Here is a 27,809-nt window from a genome sequence, read left to right on the forward strand (position 1 = left end):
CCTATTTTAAAGGAAATTCATTTGCTCAGCTTCTAGTAGCTAGTTGATAATCATGGGATTCTTAGCCTTCGTAGGATAATGATATTTCTTCGAATTATAGTAAAATTGCTTGCTCTTACAGGCATTACTCGTTTAATGTGCTATATAGGTCACATAGTCGCACCAATATTCAGCCGTTTCATAGACATCTCGTTTTTAATACAAACGTAGAAACTACACCCCTGAGCCTATCGCTGTTACTTCCTCGGCGAGAAACGCTTATTACAGAAAATTTAGACTAAACGAAGGTTCCACCGAGATTCGAACTCGGATCGCTGGATTCAGAGTCCAGAGTGCTAACCGTTACACCATGGAACCAGACAGGAGAATGGGACTCGTAAATACACTTAGCAGTGTTCTGACGTACTTCAGACACTTCCTACTTGCATTTTTTAACATAATTGACACGATCGAGCATTATAAAACTTAATCTGGGCAATGTTTGCACTTGCAGCCGATGACTGCATTTCCTGTGCGTCTATATGGCAGCGCTGAGTAGCAGTGTGTGGAAACGAAAGACAGGGACGGACGTAAAGCAATCAGTACGAATAAGAAAGTATGCAGGGCCTCTGGTAGCTCAGTTGGTAGAGCGGTGGACTGTAGTGGAAGATTCACAGTTATCCATAGGTCGCTGGTTCAAATCCGGCCCAGAGGACTGTTTTTCTAATCTCAGGAGCAAAGAGGCTCCAGAGCATGCCCACTCGGTCAGAACCTCCCTATGTTTTAAACCTATTTTAAAGGAAATTCATTTGCTCAGCTTCTAGTAGCTAGTTGATAATCATGGGATTCTTAGCCTTCGTAGGATAATGATATTTCTTCGAATTATAGTAAAATTGCTTGCTCTTACAGGCATTACTCGTTTAATGTGCTATATAGGTCACATAGTCGCACCAATATTCAGCCGTTTCATAGACATCTCGTTTTTAATACAAACGTAGAAACTACACCCCTGAGCCTATCGCTGTTACTTCCTCGGCGAGAAACGCTTATTACAGAAAATTTAGACTAAACGAAGGTTCCACCGAGATTCGAACTCGGATCGCTGGATTCAGAGTCCAGAGTGCTAACCGTTACACCATGGAACCAGACAGGAGAATGGGACTCGTAAATACACTTAGCAGTGTTCTGACGTACTTCAGACACTTCCTACTTGCATTTTTTAACATAATTGACACGATCGAGCATTATAAAACTTAATCTGGGCAATGTTTGCACTTGCAGCCGATGACTGCATTTCCTGTGCGTCTATATGGCAGCGCTGAGTAGCAGTGTGTGGAAACGAAAGACAGGGACGGACGTAAAGCAATCAGTACGAATGAGAAAGTATGCAGGGCCTCTGGTAGCTCAGTTGGTAGAGCGGTGGACTGTAGTGGAAGATTCACAGTTATCCATAGGTCGCTGGTTCAAATCCGGCCCAGAGGACTGTTTTTCTAATCTCAGGAGCAAAGAGGCTCCAGAGCATGCCCACTCGGTCAGAACCTCCCTATGTTTTAAACCTATTTTAAAGGAAATTCATTTGCTCAGCTTCTAGTAGCTAGTTGATAATCATGGGATTCTTAGCCTTCGTAGGATAATGATATTTCTTCGAATTATAGTAAAATTGCTTGCTCTTACAGGCTTTACTCGTTTAATGTGCTATATAGGTCACATAGTCGCACCAATATTCAGCCGTTTCATAGACATCTCGTTTTTAATACAAACGTAGAAACTACACCCCTGAGCCTATCGCTGTTACTTCCTCGGCGAGAAACGCTTATTACAGAAAATTTAGACTAAACGAAGGTTCCACCGAGATTCGAACTCGGATCGCTGGATTCAGAGTCCAGAGTGCTAACCGTTACACCATGGAACCAGACAGGAGAATGGGACTCGTAAATACACTTAGCAGTGTTCTGACGTACTTCAGACACTTCCTACTTGCATTTTTTAACATAATTGACACGATCGAGCATTATAAAACTTAATCTGGGCAATGTTTGCACTTGCAGCCGATGACTGCATTTCCTGTGCGTCTATATGGCAGCGCTGAGTAGCAGTGTGTGGAAACGAAAGACAGGGACGGACGTAAAGCAATCAGTACGAATGAGAAAGTATGCAGGGCCTCTGGTAGCTCAGTTGGTAGAGCGGTGGACTGTAGTGGAAGATTCACAGTTATCCATAGGTCGCTGGTTCAAATCCGGCCCAGAGGACTGTTTTTCTAATCTCAGGAGCAAAGAGGCTCCAGAGCATGCCCACTCGGTCAGAACCTCCCTATGTTTTAAACCTATTTTAAAGGAAATTCATTTGCTCAGCTTCTAGTAGCTAGTTGATAATCATGGGATTCTTAGCCTTCGTAGGATAATGATATTTCTTGGAATTATAGTAAAATTGCTTGCTCTTACAGGCATTACTCGTTTAATGTGCTATATAGGTCACATAGTCGCACCAATATTCAGCCGTTTCATAGACATCTCGTTTTTAATACAAACGTAGAAACTACACCCCTGAGCCTATCGCTGTTACTTCCTCGGCGAGAAACGCTTATTACAGGAAATTTAGACTAAACGAAGGTTCCACCGAGATTCGAACTCGGATCGCTGGATTCAGAGTCCAGAGTGCTAACCGTTACACCATGGAACCAGACAGGAGAATGGGACTCGTAAATACACTTAGCAGTGTTCTGACGTACTTCAGACACTTCCTACTTGCATTTTTTAACATAATTGACACGATCGAGCATTATAAAACTTAATCTGGGCAATGTTTGCACTTGCAGCCGATGACTGCATTTCCTGTGCGTCTATATGGCAGCGCTGAGTAGCAGTGTGTGGAAACGAAAGACAGGGACGGACGTAAAGCAATCAGTACGAATAAGAAAGTATGCAGGGCCTCTGGTAGCTCAGTTGGTAGAGCGGTGGACTGTAGTGGAAGATTCACAGTTATCCATAGGTCGCTGGTTCAAATCCGGCCCAGAGGACTGTTTTTCTAATCTCAGGAGCAAAGAGGCTCCAGAGCATGCCCACTCGGTCAGAACCTCCCTATGTTTTAAACCTATTTTAAAGGAAATTCATTTGCTCAGCTTCTAGTAGCTAGTTGATAATCATGGGATTCTTAGCCTTCGTAGGATAATGATATTTCTTCGAATTATAGTAAAATTGCTTGCTCTTACAGGCATTACTCGTTTAATGTGCTATATAGGTCACATAGTCGCACCAATATTCAGCCGTTTCATAGACATCTCGTTTTTAATACAAACGTAGAAACTACACCCCTGAGCCTATCGCTGTTACTTCCTCGGCGAGAAACGCTTATTACAGAAAATTTAGACTAAACGAAGGTTCCACCGAGATTCGAACTCGGATCGCTGGATTCAGAGTCCAGAGTGCTAACCGTTACACCATGGAACCAGACAGGAGAATGGGACTCGTAAATACACTTAGCAGTGTTCTGACGTACTTCAGACACTTCCTACTTGCATTTTTTAACATAATTGACACGATCGAGCATTATAAAACTTAATCTGGGCAATGTTTGCACTTGCAGCCGATGACTGCATTTCCTGTGCGTCTATATGGCAGCGCTGAGTAGCAGTGTGTGGAAACGAAAGACAGGGACGGACGTAAAGCAATCAGTACGAATAAGAAAGTATGCAGGGCCTCTGGTAGCTCAGTTGGTAGAGCGGTGGACTGTAGTGGAAGATTCACAGTTATCCATAGGTCGCTGGTTCAAATCCGGCCCAGAGGACTGTTTTTCTAATCTCAGGAGCAAAGAGGCTCCAGAGCATGCCCACTCGGTCAGAACCTCCCTATGTTTTAAACCTATTTTAAAGGAAATTCATTTGCTCAGCTTCTAGTAGCTAGTTGATAATCATGGGATTCTTAGCCTTCGTAGGATCATGATATTTCTTCGAATTATAGTAAAATTGCTTGCTCTTACAGGCATTACTCGTTTAATGTGCTATATAGGTCACATAGTCGCACCAATATTCAGCCGTTTCATAGACATCTCGTTTTTAATACAAACGTAGAAACTACACCCCTGAGCCTATCGCTGTTACTTCCTCGGCGAGAAACGCTTATTACAGAAAATTTAGACTAAACGAAGGTTCCACCGAGATTCGAACTCGGATCGCTGGATTCAGAGTCCAGAGTGCTAACCGTTACACCATGGAACCAGACAGGAGAATGGGACTCGTAAATACACTTAGCAGTGTTCTGACGTACTTCAGACACTTCCTACTTGCATTTTTTAACATAATTGACACGATCGAGCATTATAAAACTTAATCTGGGCAATGTTTGCACTTGCAGCCGATGACTGCATTTCCTGTGCGTCTATATGGCAGCGCTGAGTAGCAGTGTGTGGAAACGAAAGACAGGGACGGACGTAAAGCAATCAGTACGAATAAGAAAGTATGCAGGGCCTCTGGTAGCTCAGTTGGACGGACAGTCTGCCTGCAGCGGCCGTGGCGTGCGGTTGTCTGTGCTCCGCGCTGCGGCTGGCTTGTTTACTTCTGCGGGGTAAGTCGCTCGCTAGCAGCGGTTATTCTTGCGTTTGTGGAATGACGATGATAATTCAGTGATGGCACATACTATGAGGAAAGACACCTTGAAGTTAACGTTCGATAACACGTTTGCCCGACCAACATCCTTCGAAATCGAGGATTTCCTCGAAGAAGTGATGAAAATTGGCCTCGATGAGATTATCGGTATACATTTGTCGATTCTGTCTAGCATCGTTTATATCAAGATGAGAGATGCCGAGTTTTGTGACAAACTAGTTGACTCCTTTAGTTCTGGTTTGAAGTTTAAGCATAGTGATGGCAATGTGGGTGTGGTTACTGTTTCTCACGCCGGGCTTGGACTTCGAACAATTCGCATTTTTGAACTACCGTTTGAGGTCCCAGCAGACCAGATAAACGTTGCGTTATCGCCGTATGGCAAAGTTTTGAGCAACTTTGCCGAACGTTGGTCTCCGGCGCATAAGTATCCGGTACTGAATGGTGTCAGGCAGCTTAAAGTTGACTTGCAACGACATATTCCGTCGTACGTCACGGTTTGTGGGTACCGTGCCGTCGTAATGTATGATGGCCAACCTAGAACATGTGCCAGATGTAACTCGACGGGACATGTTCGTGCGGAATGTTTACAGCGTCGTGTAGTTCAACTGCCAACCGGAGAGAGTGTTAGCCCTCCCGCGATGTCAACATTACAGCCATCGTACGTGTCGGTTGCCCGCGGTGAGCCGTCCATACAACTGATTCGCGATAAACCTGCCGGACCCAGTTCCGTCGTTAATGTGACGTCTCCGGACACGCCAGTCGCGTCCGAGATGGCTGCTTCTGAAACACATGAAACTAACAGGACCAGTGAGATGGCGGTGGACCAGCCCTCACGGGGTGCCGAGTTGGTGGAGGTGTCCATGGCTCCTGCTCCCATGTCTGAACGAGTCGCTGAAACGATGCCCAACTCCGACACAGTAATACGTGGTAATCGATCTCCGAAGAAAAATAAAAAGCGGAGGATGGCTCACCAAGGTGCGGAAGATACAGCACCGAGCTTGCGGGGAAAGGCTAAATTAATCGGTCAGAATTTAAAAGAAGGGCCCGCAGACGCTGCCGCCTCGCCTTCGCGCTCGCGGGACACAACGCGATCAGACGACACCATGTCGGAGACTCCCACGATGTACGACAGCGGACCAGATGAGACGCCCACTCAGCAAACTGAGCCACAGAATACGAATCCACCAGTTTCTGAGCCAGTAGGCACCCTTTGCTCTCCCAATTGGGCGGACGAGTTTGAAACGAACGAAGCTGATGTAGAGATGCAGGAGGATTCCACACCCTCGACCGGCTCCTTGCCCCCCGTATCAGCGGTTGATGGACACAACGTCCACGTGGCCATGGCTACTCAAACGACCGACACGGTCAGCGCCTCCCATTGAAGGCTGTATGACGCACCCTATCGTTTGCTCCATTCGTACCAAACATCTATGACCACCTTGCAGGCCTACAAGATCCTGACTCTCAATATCAATAAGATACGCAGTGATTTGAATCTGAAGAACTTACAAGACTTGTTATACGCAGCCGACATCGATATAGCCATGCTTCAGGAAGTGAGTGAGATCAGGTTAGACCACATAGCAGGGTATAACGCTTTCGTGAACCCTGGCAACGGTTTCGAACTTGGAACAGCATTACTGTTAAAAGAAGGGATCATTGCAAATTGTGAGGCCAAACTGGTGACCGGCAGAGGGATAGCAGTCACTGTCAATAACATCAGACTGATTAATATTTACGCACCTTCTGGGTCCAGTAATAGGCAACACCGTGCAGATTTTTTTCGCCACGAGATCCTTCCGCTCTTCGGGACCAACTACAGTGATGTCATGTTTGGCGGCGATTTCAATTGTGTGCTTCGTCAAATCGATCAAACTCCTCACTTTAATCGGTGTGTCGAATTAGAACAGATCATTCAAGAACTCCGCTTCACTGACACTTGGACGCACATGCACGGAGTGGAAGTGGGTTTTACGCATGTTACCAATCATTCGGCAAGTAGGTTAGATAGAATTTACATATCGCGTCATTTAACGCAACACCTGCTACACACCGAAATATGGCCAACTGTATTTTCCGACCATGCTGCCTATATCTGCACCGTCAACATGCAAAAACAGGAAACATACCGGGGTCGAGGGTTATGGAAGTTCAACATCGCACATTTGCATGATCCTGCATGTCGAGAAGCCTTCCTGTCCACCTGGACGGCATGTGAACGCAAATTCAGATCCTACAACTCCGCGATCGAGTGGTGGCTCAAATGCGCCAAACCACAAATTAGGAAAACTTTAATGTTTTACTCCCGTCAGAAAAGTCTGTGGCACAAACGGACCATGGAATTTTACTTTCAGTGTCTTCGGGAGTTGTATAAATGTGACGCGACCGTTATCGGCAATTTTGCAAAGATCAAAAGAATTCAGGCGAAACTTTTAACGCTGCAACGGAAACAGTTGGAAGGTTTTCAAATTCGGGCGCGAGTTCCTAAGACGGTGCAAGAAGAAGAGGCTGCCATGTATCACATGTTACGTGAAAGTCGACGAGGCAGTCGGAAAATCATTACACACATCCGAACCAGCACCGGGGCAATAGTTACTAAACGAAGTGACATTATGCGTGCGATTGAAGAGTACTATCGAGACCTGATGTCCAATAAAATGACAGATGATACCGTGTTTGCGGAGTTTGCGACAAATTTATCACGGAAACTCAGCCCCACAGAGGCGACTCAGCTGATGACAGAGGTGACAGAAGACGAATTAACAGACGTTATCCTAAGGAGTCCGAAGAATAAATCTCCTGGTTGCGATGGAATACCTGCAGAAGTATATCAAACCTTCTGGCCGCAGATGAAATCGAAACTCCTTGCAATATGTAAAGAACTAATGAACCCACAAAACGTTATTCCGCAGGAATTTCGACAAGGAATTGTTGTCTTACTGCCCAAGACCCCGTGCAGTAACGACCTCACTAACCTGCGACCTCTCACGTTATTAAATAGTGATTATAAACTATTCGCCCGTGTTCTGAGCCAACGGCTCAAAACTGTCATGACCACAATCACAGGACAGTATCAAACGAGTGTCGGTAGAGATCGATCTATTTACCACACGCTCACGGATTACAGAGATGTCATTGCCGTAGCGGAGGCTTGCAAGTTAAAATGCGCCCTCGTCATGATAGACTTTGCAAAAGCGTTCGACAGGGTGAGCCATCGTTTCCTTTTCCGCGTCATGCAGGAATTGGGGTTTCCGCACCAGTTCACCCAAGTACTCGACAATCTGATCCGTAATAGTACGTCGCGAATTCAAATTAATGGTCGCCTCAGTGGCGCTATTGATATCGAGTGTTCGGTGAGGCAAGGCTGTCCGATGTCGATGGCTCTCTTTGCCATCGCCATAGAACCTCTGCTCGCTACGCTAACTGCACATTTGCAGGGATTGGAAATCAATAGCCAGAAGATTGTGTGCCGTGCGTACGCAATTGATGTCGGCTTTCTTGTCGTGAACGCGCAAGAAGTGCGGTCCTCACTTCAAATACTTCAACGATATGAGGCGGTATCTGGGGCGAAGGTGAACTGGCAAAAATCCGGACTCATGAATGTTGGACGGGGAATAAATCTACCCAATCATACCCGATTACGAGAAATTACCAGTATAAAGTGCTTAGGCCTTGAGTTTCGGCGGAAGATACAGAATACCATTGCTGTTAATTATAGAGCTTTACTTCATAAAGTTAGGGCATGTGTACAACTGCATAGCATGAGGAAACTGAATGCTCTCCAAAAAATTGAACTGGTCAACACTTATATCCTCTCGAAGATTAACTATGTCGCCAAAGTGTTGCCTCTTCCCAGTGGCATTGCACATAGAATGCTGTCTGCCCTGGGCCATTTTGTGACCAGAGGCAATATCTTCAAAGTTAAATATGTTACGTTGACGCTCCCTCCTCGGAAGGGCGGATTGAACCTCACAGATGTCTATAAAAAGGCACAGGCGCTCTATCTAAGCAGTATGTATAAGCTATGGACAAAATCTCCACACTGTCTCACTGCTCACCTTCTCAACGAAATCTCCCCAGCGAACCTCAACCCCCCGATTGATGTACATCATATTCCACACGACCTTTATCATTTAAAATACTTCCTGCTTGAATATAGTTATGCTCGAACAAGAATTCCGGCGAAGGAAATAACGGTGGTGAAGCAACTTTATAAGACTTTGATCGAGTCCACCTCCAGGAATAACATCGAAGACAAATATACAGCTCACAATTGGCGGGTGATTTGGGATAATATTCATTCACGCCATTTACCGTCTCACGTGCGAGCGTCTTGGTATCTCACGGTGAATCGCAAAATAGCTACCAATGCCAGACTCCATTCCATTCATCTGGCCGATTCACCCTTATGCAACACTTGCCAGGTACAAGATAGCGAGGAACATCGATTTGTCTGCGAAAAAGTGCGAGATGTTTGGGCGGTCATACGACAGTTGTTGGCGAGCATCACTAGAACATGCCCTGCGACCATAACGCCAGCTGACTTCCTCACTCCGGAGGTAGTGCCTTACCCGCAGACCAAAAGAAATTCAGTAAACTGGCTTAAAGGCCACACAGTTTACTATCTTTTCAATGTGAACGAAACGAGTAAAGAAGACTTTCTCCTGTATTTAATGATACAGCACCACCGACTACAGAAGACTAAAAACTATAAAGCTCATTTTGCAAACTTTTTAAGTCACACGATCATTTCACAGCCAATATAGGATGGAGTGCTTAAAGCCATTTCTTCCGACGTGGTGGATTCCACTCTTCCTTCGGACGCCCGAAGTGAAGTCCAAAGAAGTAAGTGCGGGACAGGCTAATTTACGAGTGCGTCACTTGGATCATTCGTCACGTTCAGAAATTAACAGAATGTTTGTAATAGCGCGTTCCGTCTCATTGGCGGATGCCCTGCACAGAACTGAGTTTCCTAGTTTCTTAATTGTAACAGTCGATCCGATGGAGAGAAACAACGATAGAAGACTTTTCATTTATATTTTTCATTTCAATACTAACTCTGATTTGTGGGGTGAGACGCACTCATGCGGTGCAAAGTGCACGGATTCCCGGCTCTCCTGAATACATATGAAAATGGACAAATTCATTTACACTGCAAATGGATGCAACATTTCGTCTCCGGACTAATTTCTGTTTTTATGTTACTGGCGGCGGAGTCAAGCCGCAGCATTTCTTCAGTGCGCCGATGAGGTAGGGTGCCGTGGTGACGGTTACGGTGGGAGACAAGATGGCCAGGCCTCAGATTGCATGACCCCTGCCCTCCTTGCCTCTCCCTGCCTGATACCACTTAAAGCACAAAAAAAAAAAAAAAAAAAAAAAGTGGTAGAATGCTCGCCTGCCACGCGGGCGGCCCGGGAAAAAAGATACATATATATAAAAAAAAAAAAAAGTGGTTAAGAAAAAAAAAAAAGAAAAACAAAAAAAAAAAAATGGATAAGGCATCGGTCTCCTAAACCGGGGATTGTGGGTTCGAGTCCCACCAGAGGAAAAAAAAAGAAAAAAGTAAGGAGTAAAAAAAAAAAAAAAAAAAAAAATGGATAAGGCGTCGGACTTCGGATCCGAAGATTGCAGGTTCGAATCCTGTCAAAATCCCTAAATAAAAAAAAAAAAAAAAGAAAAAAAAAAAAAAAGTGGCAGAGCGCTGGTCTAGTAAACCAGAGGTCGTGAGTTCGATCCTCACAGGAAAAAAAAATAAAAAAAAAAAAAGTTGGTAGAGCGGTGGACTGTAGTGGAAGATTCACAGTTATCCATAGGTCGCTGGTTCAAATCCGGCCCAGAGGACTGTTTTTCTAATCTCAGGAGCAAAGAGGCTCCAGAGCATGCCCACTCGGTCAGAACCTCCCTATGTTTTAAACCTATTTTAAAGGAAATTCATTTGCTCAGCTTCTAGTAGCTAGTTGATAATCATGGGATTCTTAGCCTTCGTAGGATAATGATATTTCTTCGAATTATAGTAAAATTGCTTGCTCTTACAGGCATTACTCGTTTAATGTGCTATAAAGGTCACATAGTCGCACCAATATTCAGCCGTTTCATAGACATCTCGTTTTTAATACAAACGTAGAAACTACACCCCTGAGCCTATCGCTGTTACTTCCTCGGCGAGAAACGCTTATTACAGAAAATTTAGACTAAACGAAGGTTCCACCGAGATTCGAACTCGGATCGCTGGATTCAGAGTCCAGAGTGCTAACCGTTACACCATGGAACCAGACAGGAGAATGGGACTCGTAAATACACTTAGCAGTGTTCTGACGTACTTCAGACACTTCCTACTTGCATTTTTTAACATAATTGACACGATCGAGCATTATAAAACTTAATCTGGGCAATGTTTGCACTTGCAGCCGATGACTGCATTTCCTGTGCGTCTATATGGCAGCGCTGAGTAGCAGTGTGTGGAAACGAAAGACAGGGACGGACGTAAAGCAATCAGTACGAATAAGAAAGTATGCAGGGCCTCTGGTAGCTCAGTTGGTAGAGCGGTGGACTGTAGTGGAAGATTCACAGTTATCCATAGGTCGCTGGTTCAAATCCGGCCCAGAGGACTGTTTTTCTAATCTCAGGAGCAAAGAGGCTCCAGAGCATGCCCACTCGGTCAGAACCTCCCTATGTTTTAAACCTATTTTAAAGGAAATTCATTTGCTCAGCTTCTAGTAGCTAGTTGATAATCATGGGATTCTTAGCCTTCGTAGGATAATGATATTTCTTCGAATTATAGTAAAATTGCTTGCTCTTACAGGCATTACTCGTTTAATGTGCTATATAGGTCACATAGTCGCACCAATATTCAGCCGTTTCATAGACATCTCGTTTTTAATACAAACGTAGAAACTACACCCCTGAGCCTATCGCTGTTACTTCCTCGGCGAGAAACGCTTATTACAGAAAATTTAGACTAAACGAAGGTTCCACCAAGATTCGAACTCGGATCGCTGGATTCAGAGTCCAGAGTGCTAAACGTTACACCATGGAACCAGACAGGAGAATGGGACTCGTAAATACACTTAGCAGTGTTCTGACGTACTTCAGACACTTCCTACTTGCATTTTTTAACATAATTGACACGATCGAGCATTATAAAACTTAATCTGGGCAATGTTTGCACTTGCAGCCGATGACTGCATTTCCTGTGCGTCTATATGGCAGCGCTGAGTAGCAGTGTGTGGAAACGAAAGACAGGGACGGACGTAAAGCAATCAGTACGAATAAGAAAGTATGCAGGGCCTCTGGTAGCTCAGTTGGTAGAGCGGTGGACTGTAGTGGAAGATTCACAGTTATCCATAGGTCGCTGGTTCAAATCCGGCCCAGAGGACTGTTTTTCTAATCTCAGGAGCAAAGAGGCTCCAGAGCATGCCCACTCGGTCAGAACCTCCCTATGTTTTAAACCTATTTTAAAGGAAATTCATTTGCTCAGCTTCTAGTAGCTAGTTGATAATCATGGGATTCTTAGCCTTCGTAGGATAATGATATTTCTTCGAATTATAGTAAAATTGCTTGCTCTTACAGGCATTACTCGTTTAATGTGCTATATAGGTCACATAGTCGCACCAATATTCAGCCGTTTCATAGACATCTCGTTTTTAATACAAACGTAGAAACTACACCCCTGAGCCTATCGCTGTTACTTCCTCGGCGAGAAACGCTTATTACAGAAAATTTAGACTAAACGAAGGTTCCACCGAGATTCGAACTCGGATCGCTGGATTCAGAGTCCAGAGTGCTAACCGTTACACCATGGAACCAGACAGGAGAATGGGACTCGTAAATACACTTAGCAGTGTTCTGACGTACTTCAGACACTTCCTACTTGCATTTTTTAACATAATTGACACGATCGAGCATTATAAAACTTAATCTGGGTAATGTTTGCACTTGCAGCCGATGACTGCATTTCCTGTGCGTCTATATGGCAGCGCTGAGTAGCAGTGTGTGGAAACGAAAGACAGGGACGGACGTAAAGCAATCAGTACGAATAAGAAAGTATGCAGGGCCTCTGGTAGCTCAGTTGGTAGAGCGGTGGACTGTAGTGGAAGATTCACAGTTATCCATAGGTCGCTGGTTCAAATCCGGCCCAGAGGACTGTTTTTCTAATCTCAGGAGCAAAGAGGCTCCAGAGCATGCCCACTCGGTCAGAACCTCCCTATGTTTTAAACCTATTTTAAAGGAAATTCATTTGCTCAGCTTCTAGTAGCTAGTTGATAATCATGGGATTCTTAGCCTTCGTAGGATAATGATATTTCTTCGAATTATAGTAAAATTGCTTGCTCTTACAGGCATTACTCGTTTAATGTGCTATATAGGTCACATAGTCGCACCAATATTCAGCCGTTTCATAGACATCTCGTTTTTAATACAAACGTAGAAACTACACCCCTGAGCCTATCGCTGTTACTTCCTCGGCGAGAAACGCTTATTACAGAAAATTTAGACTAAACGAAGGTTCCACCGAGATTCGAACTCGGATCGCTGGATTCAGAGTCCAGAGTGCTAACCGTTACACCATGGAACCAGACAGGAGAATGGGACTCGGGATCGCTGGATTCAGAGTCCAGAGTGCTAACCGTTACACCATGGAACCAGACAGGAGAATGGGACTCGTAAATACACTTAGCAGTGTTCTGACGTACTTCAGACACTTCCTACTTGCATTTTTTAACATAATTGACACGATCGAGCATTATAAAACTTAATCTGGGCAATGTTTGCACTTGCAGCCGATGACTGCATTTCCTGTGCGTCTATATGGCAGCGCTGAGTAGCAGTGTGTGGAAACGAAAGACAGGGACGGACGTAAAGCAATCAGTACGAATAAGAAAGTATGCAGGGCCTCTGGTAGCTCAGTTGGTAGAGCGGTGGACTGTAGTGGAAGATTCACAGTTATCCATAGGTCGCTGGTTCAAATCCGGCCCAGAGGACTGTTTTTCTAATCTCAGGAGCGAAGAGGCTCCAGAGCATGCCCACTCGGTCAGAACCTCCCTATGTTTTAAACCTATTTTAAAGGAAATTCATTTGCTCAGCTTCTAGTAGCTAGTTGATAATCATGGGATTCTTAGCCTTCGTAGGATAATGATATTTCTTCGAATTATAGTAAAATTGCTTGCTCTTACAGGCATTACTCGTTTAATGTGCTATATAGGTCACATAATCGCACCAATATTCAGCCGTTTCATAGACATCTCGTTTTTAATACAAACGTAGAAACTACACCCCTGAGCCTATCGCTGTTACTTCCTCGGCGAGAAACGCTTATTACAGAAAATTTAGACTAAACGAAGGTTCCACCGAGATTCGAACTCGGATCGCTGGATTCAGAGTCCAGAGTGCTAACCGTTACACCATGGAACCAGACAGGAGAATGGGACTCGTAAATACACTTAGCAGTGTTCTGACGTACTTCAGACACTTCCTACTTGCATTTTTTAACATAATTGACACGATCGAGCATTATAAAACTTAATCTGGGCAATGTTTGCACTTGCAGCCGATGACTGCATTTCCTGTGCGTCTATATGGCAGCGCTGAGTAGCAGTGTGTGGAAACGAAAGACAGGGACGGACGTAAAGCAATCAGTACGAATAAGAAAGTATGCAGGGCCTCTGGTAGCTCAGTTGGTAGAGCGGTGGACTGTAGTGGAAGATTCACAGTTATCCATAGGTCGCTGGTTCAAATCCGGCCCAGAGGACTGTTTTTCTAATCTCAGGAGCAAAGAGGCTCCAGAGCATGCCCACTCGGTCAGAACCTCCCTATGTTTTAAACCTATTTTAAAGGAAATTCATTTGCTCAGCTTCTAGTAGCTAGTTGATAATCATGGGATTCTTAGCCTTCGTAGGATAATGATATTTCTTCGAATTATAGTAAAATTGCTTGCTCTTACAGGCATTACTCGTTTAATGTGCTATATAGGTCACATAGTCGCACCAATATTCAGCCGTTTCATAGACATCTCGTTTTTAATACAAACGTAGAAACTACACCCCTGAGCCTATCGCTGTTACTTCCTCGGCGAGAAACGCTTATTACAGAAAATTTAGACTAAACGAAGGTTCCACCGAGATTCGAACTCGGATCGCTGGATTCAGAGTCCAGAGTGCTAACCGTTACACCATGGAACCAGACAGGAGAATGGGACTCGTAAATACACTTAGCAGTGTTCTGACGTACTTCAGACACTTCCTACTTGCATTTTTTAACATAATTGACACGATCGAGCATTATAAAACTTAATCTGGGCAATGTTTGCACTTGCAGCCGATGACTGCATTTCCTGTGCGTCTATATGGCAGCGCTGAGTAGCAGTGTGTGGAAACGAAAGACAGGGACGGACGTAAAGCAATCAGTACGAATAAGAAAGTATGCAGGGCCTCTGGTAGCTCAGTTGGTAGAGCGGTGGACTGTAGTGGAAGATTCACAGTTATCCATAGGTCGCTGGTTCAAATCCGGCCCAGAGGACTGTTTTTCTAATCTCAGGAGCAAAGAGGCTCCAGAGCATGCCCACTCGGTCAGAACCTCCCTATGTTTTAAACCTATTTTAAAGGAAATTCATTTGCTCAGCTTCTAGTAGCTAGTTGATAATCATGGGATTCTTAGCCTTCGTAGGATAATGATATTTCTTCGAATTATAGTAAAATTGCTTGCTCTTACAGGCATTACTCGTTTAATGTGCTATATAGGTCACATAGTCGCACCAATATTCAGCCGTTTCATAGACATCTCGTTTTTAATACAAACGTAGAAACTACACCCCTGAGCCTATCGCTGTTACTTCCTCGGCGAGAAACGCTTATTACAGAAAATTTAGACTAAACGAAGGTTCCACCGAGATTCGAACTCGGATCGCTGGATTCAGAGTCCAGAGTGCTAACCGTTACACCATGGAACCAGACAGGAGAATGGGACTCGTAAATACACTTAGCAGTGTTCTGACGTACTTCAGACACTTCCTACTTGCATTTTTTAACATAATTGACACGATCGAGCATTATAAAACTTAATCTGGGCAATGTTTGCACTTGCAGCCGATGACTGCATTTCCTGTGCGTCTATATGGCAGCGCTGAGTAGCAGTGTGTGGAAACGAAAGACAGGGACGGACGTAAAGCAATCAGTACGAATAAGAAAGTATGCAGGGCCTCTGGTAGCTCAGTTGGTTTTCGTAGTTCCGCTTGCGACGCCGTGCAGGTCGCACGTGTTTGTGCCTTCGCTCCGCAATAGCGTGTGCAAGCCGTGACTACTTTCGTTGTTTACGTTGTTTGCTAGATTTGCTAGATTCGCTTTTAGTGTTTTGTGTCGTTCTGTGTTAGCGGTCTCGACCGTTTAATAAGTGGATATGTCGTCCAGGTTGTTCCCAAGGAAATGTACTCTGTGTTTCGAATTTGACAAGTCTACACGTCATGTTCAACCGAGTTCCATGGAAGTTCACGATTTCATAGTGGATGTCATTGGTATTACGTCTGACCAGGTTCATACTGCCTATTACGACACAGATCTCTACTGTTTCTTCGTCAAGTTGTTAAACCCTGTGTTACTGGAGAGGATTCTGTTAAAACATGGTAGCAGAGCTGAGTTCCGTCATCGTGACGCCTCGGTGAGTACTGTTCTCATATCCAATGCTGATGTAGAATATAAAAATGTCCGTGTGTACAACCTGCCGCCGGAAGTTGAAAACTGTTATTTACGTGAGATTTTGACGAAGTATGGGGAGGTCAAGCAAATCCGTAACGAACGTTGGTCTAGCCAACATCGGTTACAGTGTTTTAGTGGCGTCCGGTCAGTCGAAATGCACGTCAAGCAAGATATCCCCTCCCATCTTATTGTTTGTGGGTATAAAGTGCATGTCACCTACAGTGGGCAACCAGGCACATGCTTTATTTGTAACGAAACTGGCCACTTGCGTACGAACTGCCCTAAACGTGTCTTTGTTCTCAAAAGTACTTTGGAACAGCGTAGAAAATTGACATTGGCCGATCTTGTTAGGGAGGCACCAATCACGGACATCGAACGCCCTAGTGATAGTGAAATATTGCCCCCAGAGCCTGGTTTGCCTGTTGCCGACTTTCCACCCTTTCCTTCAAAACCGGTTACAGATCCGCCTGCTTCCAAATCTGACGTGCAGCTGCTGAGCCACAAACGGCGACGAACGTGTGATGATGATAGTCCGGACGAAGATCTCCAGGAATTAGAACATGACGTCCCGAAAGAGATGCCGGTTACGGTGACTAACTCACGTTTTTCTGAACCGTCGCACGCAGCTGTCGACGTTGCGGCTATTGACGTCATTCCGAGTGACGTACAGGCAGCTTTGGCATCACAACAGCCGAGCCCGCCGCCTGAAGTCGCGACGTCACCACAGGACGAATCACAACAAGCGCGTGCTCCCGATAAGCATAACGAGGAAGGCAGTATTTGTGTACAAACTGAAGGAAGTCAAAGTCCGTCTACAAACAAACACGCAGTTCGTGCTAGTGACAACAAACAAACTTGTCCACCTTCTGAGTCAGTTCTTTCTGCAGATCAGATGGCTGAGGCGTCACATCCCGTTATGGACTGCGAAGTCACTCAGGACCCTCCCACGCCTCCGTCTGCCGATGTGTTCCCTAGCAGAGCACGTAGTAGGACCAAAGTTCAACCCAACGTCAACGCAGTACGGAAGAAAAACAAACCCAACGACACCCAAGTGACTGTTCGTGATCCTCCCGACAATGCAGACCATTCCGAAGTTTCTATGCCCTTGTAATGCGACCAGTGTTGTTTAGTGACCCTTTCCGTACCTCACTGTACTAATGGCACAAGCGTACAAATTCGTCTCCCTGAACATAAATAAGATTCGATCTGATCTCAAAATTGCGGCCCTACAGCAGTTTCTATACGAATCTGACGCTGATATTGTGTTGTTACAGGAAGTTACTGTTTTGAATCTCTTCATCTCTGGTTTTAAAACCATATCAAACGTTGCTCCTGAGGAAAGTACAGGTACCGCACTTTTAATACGGGAAGGTATTCCAGTTGGGGAGATCGAGTTTTTAGATTCCGGTCGAGGAGTGGGCTGTAAAATTTTTGATGTCACCCTTGTTAACTTATATGCCCCGTCAGGCAACAGCAACAAATTCGAACGGTCACGTTTTTATAAGGAGGATGTTACGTATCTGTTGCGGGGAAGTCCTCAAAACCTGATAATAGGAGGTGACTTTAACTGTGTTCTACGTAAAAACGATCAGTCCCCTAATTTTAACTACTGTAAAGAACTGCACGAGCTAGTTAAGAATATTAAGCTGAAAGATGCTTGGGAACTGCGGTATCCTACTTTAGTTAAATTCACTTTTTTCACCGTTACTTCATGCAGCCGTCTGGATAGAATTTATCTATCGGACTGTATCAGTGACCGACTCCTAGCGGTTGACGTAATCCCGGCTAGTTTTACCGACCATTGCGCTGTTGCGGCAACAATTCACTTAAATCGACAGCCTACCAAATTATTTCGTTCCCCGTGGATGTTAAACATATCGCATCTGGCGGACGCTGAATTATTTGACGTTATCAGACATGTGTGGGAAACTTGTTTGCGTTCCATCACTTTTTATCCGACTAAAGCGATGTGGTGGACCACTGTTGCCAAACCAAAGCTTCGAAAAAGTCTCATTTATTATAGTGCTCAGAAAGCACGCGCCTGCAAGAAGACCTTTGAGTTTTACTACACTGTGTTGCGACAATTGTATGATTCATCCACTGCGACCAACACTAACTTTCCATCAATTCAACGTGTCAAGGCTAAACTTGTCAGCTTGAAGCGTCAACAATTGGAAGGTCTGAAAGTTAAATCCAAACCTAAATCTGTTTTAGCCGACGAAATGACATCTATGTACCATTTATTCAAGCATTTATCACGCCGCCGCCGGGCTTTCATTGATGTTTTGGAAAGAGATAATGGGGAATTACTCTCTACTCAAGCGGCCATTATTAGTGAAATTCACCAACATTTCCAACGACTGTATTCCAGTGAGATTGTCAATGAACCTGCTGTCAGTGCAGTGGTCAATGTTTTTGATAGGGCGATTAGTCCTGCTGACAATGTCGACTTTTTATCGGATTTCACTCCCGAGGAAGTTTTAGCCTTGATCTCCAAGTCGCCTTCCTTTAAATCGCCTGGTCCTGATGGTTTGCCCAAGGAATTTTATACCAAATTCTGGAATGTCCTTGGTGGTACTTTTACTGAAATTGTTAATGAAGTCATGAGTGGTGGTCCTCTTCCTGCCGACTTGAAAGTGGGTAGAATTGTTTTAGTCTCGAAGAGCACTGGTCACAAGCGAGTTGATAATCTCCGTCCATTCACATTATTGAACTTTGATTATAAAACGATTGCCCGAGCGATTAATAGCAGAATGGCCCCCATCCTTGGGAAAGTTATTTATTCACATCAGTCTTGCCTTCCAGGGAGATCCATTATGACTCCGGTTGCAGAGTACAGAGACGTTATTTCAGTAGCGGCCGTAACCAACATCAAATGTGCTTTCCTTTTTCTTGACTTTTGCAAAGCTTTTGACCGCGTTAGTCATCACTATTTAGAACGCATCCTGCAACGAATTGGACTCGAAGAACGAGCTGTGGCAGTCATTCGGAATATGATAACCGGCATTACTGCTAGGATCACAGTTAACGGTCAGCTGACACAAGCTGTTAGCATACGACGCGGTGTAACGCAAGGCAGTCCGTTGTCGATGTCGCTCTTTGTTTTGTCGCTCGAGCCATTTCTGAAGAGATTGTGTATCACATTAAGTGGCCTTTCTGTCTTAGGGAGCAATCTTACTGTGAGGGCTTACGCCGATGATGTTGCTGTTATCCTACGTCATGAGTCTGAAGTGGCCCAATTGCGGGCTGAGATTGATACTTACAGCACTGCTTCTGGGGCGAAACTCAGTGAGGGTAAATGTAAGGTTCTACGCTTACGGGGCTTCGAATCTCTTGCTATACCGTGGGCGCAGATCGTCGAACAACATGTTGCTCTGGGTATCATCATCGATAGGTGTCCCTTACGTATGGCAGCTAAAAACTGGAAACTTACTGCCAATCGCATACAGGGAGCTATAGTGGAAAACACCTGGCGATCGACAAATATCCTCCAGAAGATCAGGATTTTGAATACATACATACTCTGTAAAGCTTATTATGTTGCTCAGGTGTTCCCTCTTCCCAAAATGCAAGCCCATAAGATCATGCGTTTGTCCAGCAGGTTTGTGTGGCTCGGTCATATTTTTAAGTTAACCTATACCACACTGTCTAAGTCAGTGCAAGCTGGGGGCCTGCAACTCAATGATATCCGTCGAAAGGCGACAGCACTCTATATAAAACGAACAACTGTGATAATTACCACGATGCCCCATACTATCACATCGAAGCTGTTTCGCATTGTTCGCCCTAAATGTATGAAACCGCCAATTGACATCGGTAAACTCAACTTTCAATTGCAACATGTCGGTGTTTATTACCTCGAAATTAGTTACTTAGGTGACAGTGTTTTCACAAGTCCTTGTCTCACGACAGTGTTCTTACTTGCTCAGTGGCAGAAGTACGAAGCTCCAACTACAATTGAAATGCACTACCCAAGAATCGTCTGGACGGCAGTGTGGACCAATATTACTCTAAAAATTCATTCCTCCGATGTGATTTCCGCCTGGTATAATGTTGTCCACAATCTTGTTCCAACCAACGAAAAACTCAACCGCATTGGCTTAAGTGCTACTGACAACTGCCTCAAATGTGGATTGGTAGACACTCTGAGGCACAGGTTTACTTGCTGCGGGCATCAGTTCAACTGGCATTGGGCGCGGAAACGATTGGCGCTGCTCACACGTAGCACTGAAAGTCTTTATACAACTGATATCCTCCTGTGGCCTGATACACGGTTTTACCCCAAAACGAAAAACAATACTGTTATGTGGATGCTGGGTCATTTTGTCACTTACGTCATCACTAACCACGGAGAAGACAATATTACTGCCTTTACTGCTTATATGGAAACGGCATATTGGCGAAGAAACCAGTTCCCGCACATTAAAAGGGATTTTGGAAACATGTTAAAAATACTGTTTGAGAAACAGGGAATTGGGTGATTCTAAAGTCAATCCACGATTACTGTTAACATTTCCACGGTGAAGTTCCCAAGTACAAGCGAACACTGAATACTATTTTCGTTATCGTTTCACCTATGGCGCTTGAAGAACCTGAAGTTTTCTTTTCTTTCTTATTCCTCATTATTTGTTTTTTGCGGGAAGAGACATTTTTTTTCCCTTGGTTTTGAGAGAGATTTCTATTTTTCGTTGCACTTATATTACAAAGAAGACGAGGCAATGAACTCCTTGTAATCCGGAAGAACCAGTATTCTTTTGTGTACTGTTGTACGACGCCAGTGAATCTGGAGACTTTGATTTCTTTTGACTATAGCTGATGAAGCTCGCCAAGGACGGCATAAAAAAAAAAAAAAAAAAAAAAAAGTTGGTAGAGCGGTGGACTGTAGTGGAAGATTCACAGTTATCCATAGGTCGCTGGTTCAAATCCGGCCCAGAGGACTGTTTTTCTAATCTCAGGAGCAAAGAGGCTCCAGAGCATGCCCACTCGGTCAGAACCTCCCTATGTTTTAAACCTATTTTAAAGGAAATTCATTTGCTCAGCTTCTAGTAGCTAGTTGATAATCATGGGATTCTTAGCCTTCGTAGGATAATGATATTTCTTCGAATTATAGTAAAATTGCTTACTCTTACAGGCATTACTCGTTTAATGTGCTATAAAGGTCACATAGTCGCACCAATATTCAGCCGTTTCATAGACATCTCGTTTTTAATACAAACGTAGAAACTACACCCCTGAGCCTATCGCTGTTACTTCCTCGGCGAGAAACGCTTATTACAGAAAATTTAGACTAAACGAAGGTTCCACCGAGATTCGAACTCGGATCGCTGGATTCAGAGTCCAGAGTGCTAACCGTTACACCATGGAACCAGACAGGAGAATGGGACTCGTAAATACACTTAGCAGTGTTCTGACGTACTTCAGACACTTCCTACTTGCATTTTTTAACATAATTGACACGATCGAGCATTATAAAACTTAATCTGGGCAATGTTTGCACTTGCAGCCGATGACTGCATTTCCTGTGCGTCTATATGGCAGCGCTGAGTAGCAGTGTGTGGAAACGAAAGACAGGGACGGACGTAAAGCAATCAGTACGAATAAGAAAGTATGCAGGGCCTCTGGTAGCTCAGTTGGTAGAGCGGTGGACTGTAGTGGAAGATTCACAGTTATCCATAGGTCGCTGGTTCAAATCCGGCCCAGAGGACTGTTTTTCTAATCTCAGGAGCAAAGAGGCTCCAGAGCATGCCCACTCGGTCAGAACCTCCCTATGTTTTAAACCTATTTTAAAGGAAATTCATTTGCTCAGCTTCTAGTAGCTAGTTGATAATCATGGGATTCTTAGCCTTCGTAGGATAATGATATTTCTTCGAATTATAGTAAAATTGCTTGCTCTTACAGGCATTACTCGTTTAATGTGCTATATAGGTCACATAGTCGCACCAATATTCAGCCGTTTCATAGACATCTCGTTTTTAATACAAACGTAGAAACTACACCCCTGAGCCTATCGCTGTTACTTCCTCGGCGAGAAACGCTTATTACAGAAAATTTAGACTAAACGAAGGTTCCACCGAGATTCGAACTCGGATCGCTGGATTCAGAGTCCAGAGTGCTAACCGTTACACCATGGAACCAGACAGGAGAATGGGACTCGTAAATACACTTAGCAGTGTTCTGACGTACTTCAGACACTTCCTACTTGCATTTTTTAACATAATTGACACGATCGAGCATTATAAAACTTAATCTGGGCAATGTTTGCACTTGCAGCCGATGACTGCATTTCCTGTGCGTCTATATGGCAGCGCTGAGTAGCAGTGTGTGGAAACGAAAGACAGGGACGGACGTAAAGCAATCAGTACGAATAAGAAAGTATGCAGGGCCTCTGGTAGCTCAGTTGGTAGAGCGGTGGACTGTAGTGGAAGATTCACAGTTATCCATAGGTCGCTGGTTCAAATCCGGCCCAGAGGACTGTTTTTCTAATCTCAGGAGCAAAGAGGCTCCAGAGCATGCCCACTCGGTCGGAACCTCCCTATGTTTTAAACCTATTTTAAAGGAAATTCATTTGCTCAGCTTCTAGTAGCTAGTTGATAATCATGGGATTCTTAGCCTTCGTAGGATAATGATATTTCTTCGAATTATAGTAAAATTGCTTGCTCTTACAGGCATTACTCGTTTAATGTGCTATATAGGTCACATAGTCGCACCAATATTCAGCCGTTTCATAGACATCTCGTTTTTAATACAAACGTAGAAACTACACCCCTGAGCCTATCGCTGTTACTTCCTCGGCGAGAAACGCTTATTACAGAAAATTTAGACTAAACGAAGGTTCCACCGAGATTCGAACTCGGATCGCTGGATTCAGAGTCCAGAGTGCTAACCGTTACACCATGGAACCAGACAGGAGAATGGGACTCGTAAATACACTTAGCAGTGTTCTGACGTACTTCAGACACTTCCTACTTGCATTTTTTAACATAATTGACACGATCGAGCATTATAAAACTTAATCTGGGCAATGTTTGCACTTGCAGCCGATGACTGCATTTCCTGTGCGTCTATATGGCAGCGCTGAGTAGCAGTGTGTGGAAACGAAAGACAGGGACGGACGTAAAGCAATCAGTACGAATAAGAAAGTATGCAGGGCCTCTGGTAGCTCAGTTGGTAGAGCGGTGGACTGTAGTGGAAGATTCACAGTTATCCATAGGTCGCTGGTTCAAATCCGGCCCAGAGGACTGTTTTTCTAATCTCAGGAGCAAAGAGGCTCCAGAGCATGCCCACTCGGTCAGAACCTCCCTATGTTTTAAACCTATTTTAAAGGAAATTCATTTGCTCAGCTTCTAGTAGCTAGTTGATAATCATGGGATTCTTAGCCTTCGTAGGATAATGATATTTCTTCGAATTATAGTAAAATTGCTTGCTCTTACAGGCATTACTCGTTAAATGTGCTATATAGGTCACATAGTCGCACCAATATTCAGCCGTTTCATAGACATCTCGTTTTTAATACAAACGTAGAAACTACACCCCTGAGCCTATCGCTGTTACTTCCTCGGCGAGAAACGCTTATTACAGAAAATTTAGACTAAACGAAGGTTCCACCGAGATTCGAACTCGGATCGCTGGATTCAGAGTCCAGAGTGCTAACCGTTACACCATGGAACCAGACAGGAGAATGGGACTCGTAAATACACTTAGCAGTGTTCTGACGTACTTCAGACACTTCCTACTTGCATTTTTTAACATAATTGACACGATCGAGCATTATAAAACTTAATCTGGGCAATGTTTGCACTTGCAGCCGATGACTGCATTTCTTGTGCGTCTATATGGCAGCGCTGAGTAGCAGTGTGTGGAAACGAAAGACAGGGACGGACGTAAAGCAATCAGTACGAATAAGAAAGTATGCAGGGCCTCTGGTAGCTCAGTTGGTAGAGCGGTGGACTGTAGTGGAAGATTCACAGTTATCCATAGGTCGCTGGTTCAAATCCGGCCCAGAGGACTGTTTTTCTAATCTCAGGAGCAAAGAGGCTCCAGAGCATGCCCACTCGGTCAGAACCTCCCTATGTTTTAAACCTATTTTAAAGGAAATTCATTTGCTCAGCTTCTAGTAGCTAGTTGATAATCATGGGATTCTTAGCCTTCGTAGGATAATGATATTTCTTCGAATTATAGTAAAATTGCTTGCTCTTACAGGCATTACTCGTTTAATGTGCTATATAGGTCACATAGTCGCACCAATATTCAGCCGTTTCATAGACATCTCGTTTTTAATACAAACGTAGAAACTACACCCCTGAGCCTATCGCTGTTACTTCCTCGGCGAGAAACGCTTATTACAGAAAATTTAGACTAAACGAAGGTTCCACCGAGATTCGAACTCGGATCGCTGGATTCAGAGTCCAGAGTGCTAACCGTTACACCATGGAACCAGACAGGAGAATGGGACTCGTAAATACACTTAGCAGTGTTCTGACGTACTTCAGACACTTCCTACTTGCATTTTTTAACATAATTGACACGATCGAGCATTATAAAACTTAATCTGGGCAATGTTTGCACTTGCAGCCGATGACTGCATTTCCTGTGCGTCTATATGGCAGCGCTGAGTAGCAGTGTGTGGAAACGAAAGACAGGGACGGACGTAAAGCAATCAGTACGAATAAGAAAGTATGCAGGGCCTCTGGTAGCTCAGTTGGTAGAGCGGTGGACTGTAGTGGAAGATTCACAGTTATCCATAGGTCGCTGGTTCAAATCCGGCCCAGAGGACTGTTTTTCTAATCTCAGGAGCAAAGAGGCTCCAGAGCATGCCCACTCGGTCAGAACCTCCCTATGTTTTAAACCTATTTTAAAGGAAATTCATTTGCTCAGCTTCTAGTAGCTAGTTGATAATCATGGGATTCTTAGCCTTCGTAGGATAATGATATTTCTTCGAATTATAGTAAAATTGCTTGCTCTTACAGGCATTACTCGTTTAATGTGCTATATAGGTCACATAGTCGCACCAATATTCAGCCGTTTCATAGACATCTCGTTTTTAATACAAACGTAGAAACTACACCCCTGAGCCTATCGCTGTTACTTCCTCGGCGAGAAACGCTTATTACAGAAAATTTAGACTAAACGAAGGTTCCACCGAGATTCGAACTCGGATCGCTGGATTCAGAGTCCAGAGTGCTAACCGTTACACCATGGAACCAGACAGGAGAATGGGACTCGTAAATACACTTAGCAGTGTTCTGACGTACTTCAGACACTTCCTACTTGCATTTTTTAACATAATTGACACGATCGAGCATTATAAAACTTAATCTGGGCAATGTTTGCACTTGCAGCCGATGACTGCATTTCCTGTGCGTCTATATGGCAGCGCTGAGTAGCAGTGTGTGGAAACGAAAGACAGGGACGGACGTAAAGCAATCAGTACGAATAAGAAAGTATGCAGGGCCTCTGGTAGCTCAGTTGGTAGAGCGGTGGACTGTAGTGGAAGATTCACAGTTATCCATAGGTCGCTGGTTCAAATCCGGCCCAGAGGACTGTTTTTCTAATCTCAGGAGCAAAGAGGCTCCAGAGCATGCCCACTCGGTCAGAACCTCCCTATGTTTTAAACCTATTTTAAAGGAAATTCATTTGCTCAGCTTCTAGTAGCTAGTTGATAATCATGGGATTCTTAGCCTTCGTAGGATAATGATATTTCTTCGAATTATAGTAAAATTGCTTGCTCTTACAGGCATTACTCGTTTAATGTGCTATATAGGTCACATAGTCGCACCAATATTCAGCCGTTTCATAGACATCTCGTTTTTAATACAAACGTAGAAACTACACCCCTGAGCCTATCGCTGTTACTTCCTCGGCGAGAAACGCTTATTACAGAAAATTTAGACTAAACGAAGGTTCCACCGAGATTCGAACTCGGATCGCTGGATTCAGAGTCCAGAGTGCTAACCGTTACACCATGGAACCAGACAGGAGAATGGGACTCGTAAATACACTTAGCAGTGTTCTGACGTACTTCAGACACTTCCTACTTGCATTTTTTAACATAATTGACACGATCGAGCATTATAAAACTTAATCTGGGCAATGTTTGCACTTGCAGCCGATGACTGCATTTCCTGTGCGTCTATATGGCAGCGCTGAGTAGCAGTGTGTGGAAACGAAAGACAGGGACGGACGTAAAGCAATCAGTACGAATAAGAAAGTATGCAGGGCCTCTGGTAGCTCAGTTGGTAGAGCGGTGGACTGTAGTGGAAGATTCACAGTTATCCATAGGTCGCTGGTTCAAATCCGGCCCAGAGGACTGTTTTTCTAATCTCAGGAGCAAAGAGGCTCCAGAGCATGCCCACTCGGTCAGAACCTCCCTATGTTTTAAACCTATTTTAAAGGAAATTCATTTGCTCAGCTTCTAGTAGCTAGTTGATAATCATGGGATTCTTAGCCTTCGTAGGATAATGATATTTCTTCGAATTATAGTAAAATTGCTTGCTCTTACAGGCATTACTCGTTTAATGTGCTATATAGGTCACATAGTCGCACCAATATTCAGCCGTTTCATAGACATCTCGTTTTTAATACAAACGTAGAAACTACACCCCTGAGCCTATCGCTGTTACTTCCTCGGCGAGAAACGCTTATTACAGAAAATTTAGACTAAACGAAGGTTCCACCGAGATTCGAACTCGGATCGCTGGATTCAGAGTCCAGAGTGCTAACCGTTACACCATGGAACCAGACAGGAGAATGGGACTCGTAAATACACTTAGCAGTGTTCTGACGTACTTCAGACACTTCCTACTTGCATTTTTTAACATAATTGACACGATCGAGCATTATAAAACTTAATCTGGGCAATGTTTGCACTTGCAGCCGATGACTGCATTTCCTGTGCGTCTATATGGCAGCGCTGAGTAGCAGTGTGTGGAAACGAAAGACAGGGACGGACGTAAAGCAATCAGTACGAATAAGAAAGTATGCAGGGCCTCTGGTAGCTCAGTTGGTAGAGCGGTGGACTGTAGTGGAAGATTCACAGTTATCCATAGGTCGCTGGTTCAAATCCGGCCCAGAGGACTGTTTTTCTAATCTCAGGAGCAAAGAGGCTCCAGAGCATGCCCACTCGGTCAGAACCTCCCTATGTTTTAAACCTATTTTAAAGGAAATTCATTTGCTCAGCTTCTAGTAGCTAGTTGATAATCATGGGATTCTTAGCCTTCGTAGGATAATGATATTTCTTCGAATTATAGTAAAATTGCTTGCTCTTACAGGCATTACTCGTTTAATGTGCTATATAGGTCACATAGTCGCACCAATATTCAGCCGTTTCATAGACATCTCGTTTTTAATACAAACGTAGAAACTACACCCCTGAGCCTATCGCTGTTACTTCCTCGGCGAGAAACGCTTATTACAGAAAATTTAGACTAAACGAAGGTTCCACCGAGATTCGAACTCGGATCGCTGGATTCAGATTCCAGAGTGCTAACCGTTACACCATGGAACCAGACAGGAGAATGGGACTCGTAAATACACTTAGCAGTGTTCTG

At 44.2% G+C, this 27,809-nt stretch overlaps 41 non-coding genes across 41 annotated transcripts; 19 read left to right on the plus strand and 22 right to left on the minus strand.

The window, feature by feature from the left end:
* Positions 1-285: 285 nt before the first annotated feature.
* Trnaq-cug lies at positions 286-357 on the minus strand. Its single transcript has one exon. It is a non-coding gene; the product is annotated as a tRNA-Gln (tRNA).
* A 248-nt stretch (positions 358-605) lies between these two features.
* Trnay-gua lies at positions 606-694 on the plus strand. Its single transcript is given in 2 exon segments — positions 606-642; positions 659-694. It is a non-coding gene; the product is annotated as a tRNA-Tyr (tRNA).
* Positions 695-1,052: 358 nt separating this feature from the next.
* On the minus strand, positions 1,053-1,124 carry Trnaq-cug. The gene has a single exon. It is a non-coding gene; the product is annotated as a tRNA-Gln (tRNA).
* A 248-nt stretch (positions 1,125-1,372) lies between these two features.
* Trnay-gua lies at positions 1,373-1,461 on the plus strand. Its single transcript is given in 2 exon segments — positions 1,373-1,409; positions 1,426-1,461. It is a non-coding gene; the product is annotated as a tRNA-Tyr (tRNA).
* A 358-nt stretch (positions 1,462-1,819) lies between these two features.
* On the minus strand, positions 1,820-1,891 carry Trnaq-cug. Its single transcript has one exon. It is a non-coding gene; the product is annotated as a tRNA-Gln (tRNA).
* Positions 1,892-2,139: 248 nt separating this feature from the next.
* Trnay-gua lies at positions 2,140-2,228 on the plus strand. The gene is given in 2 exon segments: positions 2,140-2,176; positions 2,193-2,228. It is a non-coding gene; the product is annotated as a tRNA-Tyr (tRNA).
* Positions 2,229-2,586: 358 nt separating this feature from the next.
* Trnaq-cug lies at positions 2,587-2,658 on the minus strand. Its single transcript has one exon. It is a non-coding gene; the product is annotated as a tRNA-Gln (tRNA).
* Positions 2,659-2,906: 248 nt separating this feature from the next.
* Trnay-gua lies at positions 2,907-2,995 on the plus strand. The gene is given in 2 exon segments: positions 2,907-2,943; positions 2,960-2,995. It is a non-coding gene; the product is annotated as a tRNA-Tyr (tRNA).
* A 358-nt stretch (positions 2,996-3,353) lies between these two features.
* Trnaq-cug lies at positions 3,354-3,425 on the minus strand. The gene has a single exon. It is a non-coding gene; the product is annotated as a tRNA-Gln (tRNA).
* A 248-nt stretch (positions 3,426-3,673) lies between these two features.
* Positions 3,674-3,762, plus strand: Trnay-gua. Its single transcript is given in 2 exon segments — positions 3,674-3,710; positions 3,727-3,762. It is a non-coding gene; the product is annotated as a tRNA-Tyr (tRNA).
* A 358-nt stretch (positions 3,763-4,120) lies between these two features.
* Positions 4,121-4,192, minus strand: Trnaq-cug. Its single transcript has one exon. It is a non-coding gene; the product is annotated as a tRNA-Gln (tRNA).
* Positions 4,193-10,778: 6,586 nt separating this feature from the next.
* On the minus strand, positions 10,779-10,850 carry Trnaq-cug. The gene has a single exon. It is a non-coding gene; the product is annotated as a tRNA-Gln (tRNA).
* Positions 10,851-11,098: 248 nt separating this feature from the next.
* On the plus strand, positions 11,099-11,187 carry Trnay-gua. The gene is given in 2 exon segments: positions 11,099-11,135; positions 11,152-11,187. It is a non-coding gene; the product is annotated as a tRNA-Tyr (tRNA).
* A 358-nt stretch (positions 11,188-11,545) lies between these two features.
* On the minus strand, positions 11,546-11,617 carry Trnaq-cug. Its single transcript has one exon. It is a non-coding gene; the product is annotated as a tRNA-Gln (tRNA).
* A 248-nt stretch (positions 11,618-11,865) lies between these two features.
* On the plus strand, positions 11,866-11,954 carry Trnay-gua. The gene is given in 2 exon segments: positions 11,866-11,902; positions 11,919-11,954. It is a non-coding gene; the product is annotated as a tRNA-Tyr (tRNA).
* Positions 11,955-12,312: 358 nt separating this feature from the next.
* Trnaq-cug lies at positions 12,313-12,384 on the minus strand. Its single transcript has one exon. It is a non-coding gene; the product is annotated as a tRNA-Gln (tRNA).
* A 248-nt stretch (positions 12,385-12,632) lies between these two features.
* Positions 12,633-12,721, plus strand: Trnay-gua. The gene is given in 2 exon segments: positions 12,633-12,669; positions 12,686-12,721. It is a non-coding gene; the product is annotated as a tRNA-Tyr (tRNA).
* Positions 12,722-13,079: 358 nt separating this feature from the next.
* Trnaq-cug lies at positions 13,080-13,151 on the minus strand. The gene has a single exon. It is a non-coding gene; the product is annotated as a tRNA-Gln (tRNA).
* Positions 13,152-13,468: 317 nt separating this feature from the next.
* Positions 13,469-13,557, plus strand: Trnay-gua. The gene is given in 2 exon segments: positions 13,469-13,505; positions 13,522-13,557. It is a non-coding gene; the product is annotated as a tRNA-Tyr (tRNA).
* Positions 13,558-13,915: 358 nt separating this feature from the next.
* Trnaq-cug lies at positions 13,916-13,987 on the minus strand. Its single transcript has one exon. It is a non-coding gene; the product is annotated as a tRNA-Gln (tRNA).
* A 248-nt stretch (positions 13,988-14,235) lies between these two features.
* Positions 14,236-14,324, plus strand: Trnay-gua. The gene is given in 2 exon segments: positions 14,236-14,272; positions 14,289-14,324. It is a non-coding gene; the product is annotated as a tRNA-Tyr (tRNA).
* Positions 14,325-14,682: 358 nt separating this feature from the next.
* On the minus strand, positions 14,683-14,754 carry Trnaq-cug. The gene has a single exon. It is a non-coding gene; the product is annotated as a tRNA-Gln (tRNA).
* Positions 14,755-15,002: 248 nt separating this feature from the next.
* On the plus strand, positions 15,003-15,091 carry Trnay-gua. The gene is given in 2 exon segments: positions 15,003-15,039; positions 15,056-15,091. It is a non-coding gene; the product is annotated as a tRNA-Tyr (tRNA).
* Positions 15,092-15,449: 358 nt separating this feature from the next.
* Trnaq-cug lies at positions 15,450-15,521 on the minus strand. Its single transcript has one exon. It is a non-coding gene; the product is annotated as a tRNA-Gln (tRNA).
* Positions 15,522-21,558: 6,037 nt separating this feature from the next.
* Positions 21,559-21,630, minus strand: Trnaq-cug. The gene has a single exon. It is a non-coding gene; the product is annotated as a tRNA-Gln (tRNA).
* A 248-nt stretch (positions 21,631-21,878) lies between these two features.
* Trnay-gua lies at positions 21,879-21,967 on the plus strand. Its single transcript is given in 2 exon segments — positions 21,879-21,915; positions 21,932-21,967. It is a non-coding gene; the product is annotated as a tRNA-Tyr (tRNA).
* A 358-nt stretch (positions 21,968-22,325) lies between these two features.
* Positions 22,326-22,397, minus strand: Trnaq-cug. Its single transcript has one exon. It is a non-coding gene; the product is annotated as a tRNA-Gln (tRNA).
* A 248-nt stretch (positions 22,398-22,645) lies between these two features.
* Positions 22,646-22,734, plus strand: Trnay-gua. Its single transcript is given in 2 exon segments — positions 22,646-22,682; positions 22,699-22,734. It is a non-coding gene; the product is annotated as a tRNA-Tyr (tRNA).
* A 358-nt stretch (positions 22,735-23,092) lies between these two features.
* On the minus strand, positions 23,093-23,164 carry Trnaq-cug. The gene has a single exon. It is a non-coding gene; the product is annotated as a tRNA-Gln (tRNA).
* A 248-nt stretch (positions 23,165-23,412) lies between these two features.
* Positions 23,413-23,501, plus strand: Trnay-gua. Its single transcript is given in 2 exon segments — positions 23,413-23,449; positions 23,466-23,501. It is a non-coding gene; the product is annotated as a tRNA-Tyr (tRNA).
* Positions 23,502-23,859: 358 nt separating this feature from the next.
* On the minus strand, positions 23,860-23,931 carry Trnaq-cug. Its single transcript has one exon. It is a non-coding gene; the product is annotated as a tRNA-Gln (tRNA).
* A 248-nt stretch (positions 23,932-24,179) lies between these two features.
* Trnay-gua lies at positions 24,180-24,268 on the plus strand. Its single transcript is given in 2 exon segments — positions 24,180-24,216; positions 24,233-24,268. It is a non-coding gene; the product is annotated as a tRNA-Tyr (tRNA).
* A 358-nt stretch (positions 24,269-24,626) lies between these two features.
* Trnaq-cug lies at positions 24,627-24,698 on the minus strand. Its single transcript has one exon. It is a non-coding gene; the product is annotated as a tRNA-Gln (tRNA).
* A 248-nt stretch (positions 24,699-24,946) lies between these two features.
* On the plus strand, positions 24,947-25,035 carry Trnay-gua. The gene is given in 2 exon segments: positions 24,947-24,983; positions 25,000-25,035. It is a non-coding gene; the product is annotated as a tRNA-Tyr (tRNA).
* Positions 25,036-25,393: 358 nt separating this feature from the next.
* Trnaq-cug lies at positions 25,394-25,465 on the minus strand. The gene has a single exon. It is a non-coding gene; the product is annotated as a tRNA-Gln (tRNA).
* Positions 25,466-25,713: 248 nt separating this feature from the next.
* Trnay-gua lies at positions 25,714-25,802 on the plus strand. The gene is given in 2 exon segments: positions 25,714-25,750; positions 25,767-25,802. It is a non-coding gene; the product is annotated as a tRNA-Tyr (tRNA).
* Positions 25,803-26,160: 358 nt separating this feature from the next.
* Positions 26,161-26,232, minus strand: Trnaq-cug. Its single transcript has one exon. It is a non-coding gene; the product is annotated as a tRNA-Gln (tRNA).
* A 248-nt stretch (positions 26,233-26,480) lies between these two features.
* Positions 26,481-26,569, plus strand: Trnay-gua. Its single transcript is given in 2 exon segments — positions 26,481-26,517; positions 26,534-26,569. It is a non-coding gene; the product is annotated as a tRNA-Tyr (tRNA).
* Positions 26,570-26,927: 358 nt separating this feature from the next.
* Positions 26,928-26,999, minus strand: Trnaq-cug. The gene has a single exon. It is a non-coding gene; the product is annotated as a tRNA-Gln (tRNA).
* Positions 27,000-27,247: 248 nt separating this feature from the next.
* On the plus strand, positions 27,248-27,336 carry Trnay-gua. The gene is given in 2 exon segments: positions 27,248-27,284; positions 27,301-27,336. It is a non-coding gene; the product is annotated as a tRNA-Tyr (tRNA).
* A 358-nt stretch (positions 27,337-27,694) lies between these two features.
* Trnaq-cug lies at positions 27,695-27,766 on the minus strand. The gene has a single exon. It is a non-coding gene; the product is annotated as a tRNA-Gln (tRNA).
* Positions 27,767-27,809: the final 43 nt, after the last annotated feature.

Source organism: Schistocerca piceifrons, unplaced genomic scaffold (genome assembly GCF_021461385.2).
Source record: "Schistocerca piceifrons isolate TAMUIC-IGC-003096 unplaced genomic scaffold, iqSchPice1.1 HiC_scaffold_1763, whole genome shotgun sequence".
Classification (NCBI taxonomy): domain Eukaryota; kingdom Metazoa; phylum Arthropoda; class Insecta; order Orthoptera; family Acrididae; genus Schistocerca; species Schistocerca piceifrons.